Here is a 7,827-nt window from a genome sequence, read left to right on the forward strand (position 1 = left end):
TTTAATAAAGTGTGCAAATGCACCAAATGAAGGTGCACACTAATAGAGAGAAGCAAGTGATTTGCGAAGTAAATGATAAGGCACAGTGACAGGGGGACGAAGTTTTTGCTACAAGATGACAACAAGGGACCAGGTTCCTGGGTTGCATGATGGATAAAATATGATGATAGGAAGAACATTTATTTTTAGGTGGTAATCACGCTGATTAAATGTGATGAATATACACTAATGCTCAAACTGTATGGTTTGGTTTGTCATCATAAAAAAGGAGAAAGTTGCTATATGTAGTTTTCTAATGAGCAGTTGAACTGCAAGGGACCAGATCCCTGGATGTGCAAGGTACATTATAGCTAGCATGCGTTATCTGCATAGTTTTGTCCTCTTGTTTAACAAATTTGCAGGTGTTATTTTGTACTAACTTAAACAACTAGTCCAATGATCTTTTAGCCCTGATCATCTTAGCAATAAAAGGTAAGAGACTCCTCTTCATCAAATGGTTTTTGTAAATTATAAAAACTAAAAAGATAGGCAACAAAACCCTATTTCAAGACTGCTCAAGCATCGCTCATGCTCTTATCTTTGTAGAATGCTTAAAGAGTGAATGAGTGTTCTTGAGTGAGCTTTGATTTGAACTAAACTACTTAATATATAAGAATAGTGTTTGTCTCTTTGAGCAGCGAGTGCTTACGTAGAGTTGTCTAAGCTTGTTGCTGATTAGATTAATTAGTGGAGAGGATTCTTGGTAGAGTTACCAAGATGAGTTTATAATAGACTTGTTACAAGCGAAAGAAACCTTTAGTTAGGTTCACAGTCTAGTCTATAATCAAGAGGTTGGTTATAGTGGACTGTTTGGTGCTTCTGAGGGCAAGCCATCGTTTTTCCATTCCTGGGTTTCCACAAAAGAATTTTGTGTTTTTACATTCCTGCATTGCCTTTAAATTTCTAGAACCTCCTAATTGCTTTACTACAATATCGCTTGAGATTAACTTTGAGGGACCTGGTCCTGTACTGAGTGATGCAACCCCCAAGGATTCTAATAGAAAGGTTTTACCAGGAATATATTTAATTAATTTTCAAGTCTTAAATATTAGGAGAAAATAGTGAAAAATTGATTTTTTCTAAAGCAAAAACTGATGAAGGGCAAAAATTTCAAACAACATTTCCTTTACACTTAGAGAGAGAGAGAGAGAGAGAGACATTGTATACGTACTGAAACCTTTTTTCAATGATTTGGAAGAAAAAAATTGATGAAATATTTTTTTGATGTAATAAATCTTTGGGCAGATCACAAAAATACTATCAAAGAGTTAATATAACAAAACCTACCAATAGTTTCTACTTTTTAAGGAAACAAATTGAAGAAGATGGTGGAAAATTCAAGAAGAGAGAGAAAATCAAATAAATGAAAATTTTTAGAAAGATAGAAAAAATCAAATTAAGTGGTCAATTTTTAAAATTAAATCAAAAAATAAAATTAAGTATTTAATTAAGTCAGCCAAAATTTAAGCTAATTAAATGAGAGAGATTAATTGTATGACATATAAGCTATTGCTTTTGTATATGAGGCTCCACTTAAACAATAGTTCTTTAACTAACTTTTGACTATGCCAGATAATTATTTTAAACATTAATCACGATAGATAATTTCAATTTTTTTTATTCATGTTATGTAATTTTTCAAAGAAGAATAGAACCTCAGACAACTATTGTTGAACGGGCCTCTCTCATTGTAAATTTCTTCACTAGATGTTGTAGGGAAAAATTAGAAGTTGGAGTTAGGGCCTTCCATATTCCATCGAAGAAGATGAAAAAAGGTTTATCTATTTTGTAAGGGCATAGAGAGAGTCATCTACAAGGGGCATAATCTAGTCTGTTAAATGATCCATAACCTTTCAATTCTGCATGTTGAATACCATAAGTGATCCTAAAGTATGAAGAATCAATGGAGTTATGAGGTTATTGGGGGATACAGTTCTAGTGTCTTTCTCATATTTTTACAAATATGACAATCAACAATTGTTATTATCAATATATTGTTTCACAAAACCCTCATCTTTTACTTATTCGTTAATAACTTAGACACACGTGGTAGAAATTTGACCTATACCCTATAGGATCGACCCTAACCTTGTTGGGGTCTATATTTGATTCAATATACACTTTAGACTTTTTGAGAGGTGTAATTTTAGTGACATCAATTTTTGGCGTCGTTCCTGGGAAATATGCTTATAGAGTTGATTGGTTGTGTTTGTTGGGCTGTTGGTTTCATTTAGTGATTTTACTTTTTTGTTATTTTTAAGGCATACACTGGTGTATGCCCAATACTCGGAGTCAATCAAATCCCTAATTTTACTTAATCCTAAACTTTATAGAACTCCGAGAGCTAATAGAAGAATGGTGAATGAGGTGGTTCATAATCAAGGGGTTCAACACAATGATGAGCATGAAGATCTGCCAGTATTAGAGGATCCAAGTCACCATCTTGGAATTCACAAGGCTGCAACGCATACTAATGCTCGATTGATAAGACAGGAGAATACTAGACAAGAGGCTGTGAGACAGGAAATAAGAGAAGAAAGGATGGGATAGGCAGAAGTAAGAGCTAGACAAGCTGAAGATGATCGTCGGGCTACACTTGAAGATTGAGAAAGGTTAGGTAGAAATCAAAGGCAACAACCTCTACAACACTATATTCCTTGGTTTGATGATGAAAATGATGAGTTTGACGTTATTGGGCTGATTACAACTACTGATATCATTCCACCAATATTGCTTCCTTGGACAAAGTTCGATATCACTAGTGCTATGATACAATTGTTGAATTTGAAGGGATATCACAGTCCTTCCCACTGCTGACACAAATTTTCTTATCATGAACTTTTTAAGAACTATGAAGGATTAACAAAGTAGAGTTTGAAAGATTCTCTAAGGGTAATTGGGTATGTATTGTTGTTTATTTAGATTTCGTTGCCTTCGAACGAGTGCACGTGTTAAAACTCATCCTATCTCTACTCTGGAATTTAGCAAGGGTAATCAGATAGGAATAGTGGATCAACAACATGACTTGAAGTTATCTTTATTTAATTAGCCTTGATCAGATAACGGGAAAGACTATATTGGGATCACAGATATGGGTTAGTAATGCAAAACTTATGAAATATGGAACTTTGTGCTTGGGGATAGTCATCTACAAGGGGTGTAATCTAGTTGGTTAGATGATATATAACCTATCGATTTTACATACCAAGTACTATAAGTGATAACTAAAGTATGGAGAACCTATGGAGTTATGAAGTTATTGGGGAACACAATCCTAGTGTCTTTCTCTTATTGATTACAAATCCAACGATAAAAAATTATTACTATTGCTCTTTTGTTTCATAAAAATCCCCTCTTCTACTTATTTGCCAATTACTTAGAAAAACACTTGATAGAATTTTGATATAACTATTCCCTATGGGATCGACCCCAACCTTGTTGAATTTTATATTTGATTCAGTGATCTCTTTATGCTTTTTGGGAGGTATAGTTTGAGCGACATTATTTAGTAAAGAGGAATTGTTTATTTCTTTTATGATATTTTATTAATTAAGTAGAAAATAACATCCAAGACTAGACTTGAGTTTGGAATAGGCGGGATTGTAGGGGTAACATTTAGAGTGAGGGTGGGTCATGAGTAGTGTAACTTTTTCTTATATAGTTATTAAAGTCCCTCGACGGCGGGAATAGGAGATACCGGTAAACCATATGCTTAATTAATTATATTCAACTTTAAGGCATTTCGTTGCATAGGGTGAAGAAGTTCCACACCTTCGTGGATTTCTTGGGTGTAGCGTACTTATTCTTATCGAGATTGGGTTGGTGTTCAGTGTGGGCAGTCTCCTCTATCAAAATAGTAAGAGAAGAAGAAGTATTTCTCTTAGATATTTACGCTCGTAGTCTCTGAAGGATAAGTATCAACTATGTAGACTCTACATCGAGGATTCAAGTATTGTATACATCATTAGTTCGATCTTCCAAGCTTGAAGCTCGCCTTCTTTGAGAGAGGAGAGACAGTCATTTGATGCATGACAATGGAGAAAAGTAGAAGAGTGCTGAACACATCTCGAAGCATGGTAGAATGTTATCATTTTCAATGATACCATTAGCACTTCTTCAGCAAAATCAACAGCTTAGGTTAACCCTTAAGAAGCTAGGAAGAACTTATATACGGAACGAGGGCTACCCATATAAATACACTGATTTCTTACTCGTGCAAAGGAACTATTTCTTGAAAACTTGGACAACAACTAACGATGCTTGTCATGCATATCATTAGGAAGATTAGAATCTATACAAAGAGCTTTATAAAGCTTTCTTTGCAATTCATTAGCCAAGGTCCTGTGTTACAATAGAGTAGAAGAATCTAATAAGGACCAATAACTTATAATCCATCTAATCAAAAGGAAGGAAGGATTGACAATCCAGCAAGTATGTAAGGATGAAGTGAAGATGAAGTAAGGATGGCTTGGGCGCCTTTAGAATTATGAAAGCCTCTTATAGGCATGTTTCTCGCTTCAGCTGCTTCAATCGTAATTTTACTGTATCACTCCTAATTGATTATTATAAGTCATTTAAGTTTTAGAAAATTAATAATATATAATAGAAAAAAGTTAAAATCATCATTTATGGCATGTCTGCTTCAGTTACTTCAACCGTAATTTTACTATATCACCCCTAATTAGTTATTAAAAGTCATCTAAGTATTAAAAAATTAATAATATATAATAAAAAAGATAAAATATACATAAAATGTTAATTACCTCTTGATATTGTAATTTAACTTAACGTCTTATATGACACTACAACAAATTCGATTATCAGTGATGAAATATTTTGTCATAAAAAATCATATTTCGTCGCAAAATATCTTTCGTGACGAAAATATAATCATCACTCGTTCGTTCCTAAACCATGGGTCGTTAAATGAATATTGAGACGACTTAGTGCTTTGTCACTAAATAGCCTTGCATTAACGATGAAAATATTTATTTTCCCCCAATGCGTAGCGTTTATGACGATCTTGTTCGTGACAGAAATTATACTTTTTGAGGATAATAGTATTTTTTTTGTTACTAAAGGAGTTATAATACTGATGAGAATGATATGTCGCTAATTGTTTATTTGAATTAGTGATGAATTAATTTGTCTCTAATCTTCTATGTATTTCACAGCCGAACAAAAATTATTTCGTCACTAAATACTATCTTTTACATACGCACTCTATTTGTCTCTAAATGTATAAATTAGTGACAACATTACTTTCTTATCATTTTGTAGCTGAAAGCGATCACGTCGTCACTAAAAATACCTTTTTTACCTACGAAATAATTTTGTCACTAGAATATGTCATAATTAGTGATGATGGCAATTGTCACAAAATACAAAGTTAATTTTTAGGTAATAAGTGAGCTATTTAGGGACAAAATTTACTCGTCACCAAATGTTATAATTTGATGGCAAATATGTGATGGTTTTAGAAGGTTAAAGTAAAGCTTTTACGAATAAAATGTTTCTTCACTAATCACAACCATTTGTATTTAGCTAGCTAGGTTTTCATAATTTGAAACTAAAATTGTATATAAATATCTTAAACTTCATTATAAAGAGCGTTATACAAATTTTAAAAAAAACAACATACTAAAAAAGTAAGATAATAGTAAAAAAAAATTAAAAACATTGTAATTTATTAATTAAGAACAACCAAGATGACATTCATGAGATGACATCTCACTAGATACACTTAAATAAAAATCAACATGATCAAAATTCATCCAACTTGAAAGTCTAATTGAGATATACTAATCATTAACAAAATAAAGACAATAAAATGGAGGTTTCTTTTCAAAAGGTCATTGCAAAAACAGTTTTTGTAGCAACTAGTTTTCATTTCTACCTTCCGCAACCTATGTAAAAAAAATAATAATTCAAGATTAGAATTCTTATGTTATGATATCATGATATACTACAACAACAATAATATTCTTAGCGTAATTTAATGAGTCCAAAAAGAATTCGATGGAAGACCTTACCTCTTTCATTACGAGGCTAGGAAGAATGTTTCCAATAGACTCTGGACTAAAAATAAATGAAAAAAAGCAGGAATGTATATGCTTTATTCAACACAATCTCATTATCCATATTTTTCATCGTCCATATTTTCTATTATGAGAACAAACTAATAGTAAATAGCAAATTAATTGTTAAACATCAAACTAATAGTAAACAATAAATTTTCATATTTTCCATCATGAGAACAAACTAATGGTAAATAGCAAATTAATAGTTAAACATCAAACTAATAGTAAACAACAAATTTTTAGTTCACAAACAAGAACAAGATAACATGAAAATTGAGTAAACAAATCCTTGCTAAAGATGAAGAAAAGCAGAGTATTTTTTAACCAAAATAAGTGTTTACCTTGGGATTTAAACAGTAGTGTATTATTAGACTTTGGGGACTATTTAATGCGGATTTACTACCAAGAAGGAAAAAGAATAATCTAAAATTAAGGAATTTATTATATATGGGAAATCCTAATATTATTCACAAATTGTGAGATTATTTCCACAAATTTTAGGTTTAAAAGTTGTTATCTATTCACGTGTACAAATTCTATGAATTTAGATTTTTTTCATGTATTAATATAACTTTAATAAAAGTCCTAACACCTAACAAATTTTAAAAAAAAAAAAAAAACAGAAAAGACCGTGTGTTATATATCAAAAAGAAATCTTCATCAAAACTTTCTTTTTTTTTTTACCTCCTATTGTATATTTCAGGAACCCTTTTTTAGGTAGAAAATAATTCTATTATATATTTTTTCTTACCATACATGTTAAGACTCTTTAATTTGTTAGAAATTATAACTAATAATATAAAAATAATTAAATAATAATTTAAGAAAAATGTGAAAAGACGATTTTATCTAAAGAGAGTCTTTTACTCAGGGGCAAAAAGTTCAAATTATTTTTTTTAAGGTCTTCACACTTTTGATATATTATTAGATTATAGATATAGATTATAGATAAAGATAGTAAATGACTATTAAATTATTTAGCTGGCATTTGTGTCTTTATTTTTAGGCAAAATGCTCTATTGGACCCCTGTACTATGTCAGTTTTGTAAGTTGAACACTTCTACTTACATGTTTGTCATCTGGACCCTTGAAACCATCAAAAAGTAATATTTCGCACCCTTTGACCGTAGGCAAGGTCATGGTGACTAGGACAAAAAGAGTGTAACCACTCGCCAAGGGGTGCGAGTGGGGATCAATTTTTGGCCAATTTTATATTAAAATAATTTTAAAAAATAAAAATAATAGTAAAATTAAAAAATAAAATTAATAAAGGGTCCTTTTTCCCCTCCATCTTTTTAAAATTTAAAAAAAAATAAAAAAAGGATCCCTTTTTCCCTCCATCTTTTTAAATTTAAAAATATTTTAAAAATAATTTAAAAATATTTTTAAAAATTAAAAAAACATTTGTAAAATATTTTTAAAAATTTTTAAAAAAATATTTTTCCCACCCCATCCCCCTCTCGAGCCCCTCCCCACCCCACCCAGCCTCCCCATCCCCACCCCAACCCGTCCTCACCCTACCCAGCCCCACCCACCCCTCTCCCCCAGCCCTCCACCCTACCCAGCCCGTCCCCAGCCCTACGTAACCCCTTTCTTTTCCCCAGCCCCCACCCCACCCAGCCCGTCCCCATCCCACCTAGCCCCACGTAACCCTTTCCCCAAACCCCCACCTCACCCAACCCCCTTTCTCTAGCCCCCACCCCACCCA

The sequence above is a fragment of the Capsicum annuum genome, chromosome 10 (genome assembly GCF_002878395.1).
Source record: "Capsicum annuum cultivar UCD-10X-F1 chromosome 10, UCD10Xv1.1, whole genome shotgun sequence".
Classification (NCBI taxonomy): Eukaryota; Viridiplantae; Streptophyta; class Magnoliopsida; order Solanales; family Solanaceae; genus Capsicum; species Capsicum annuum.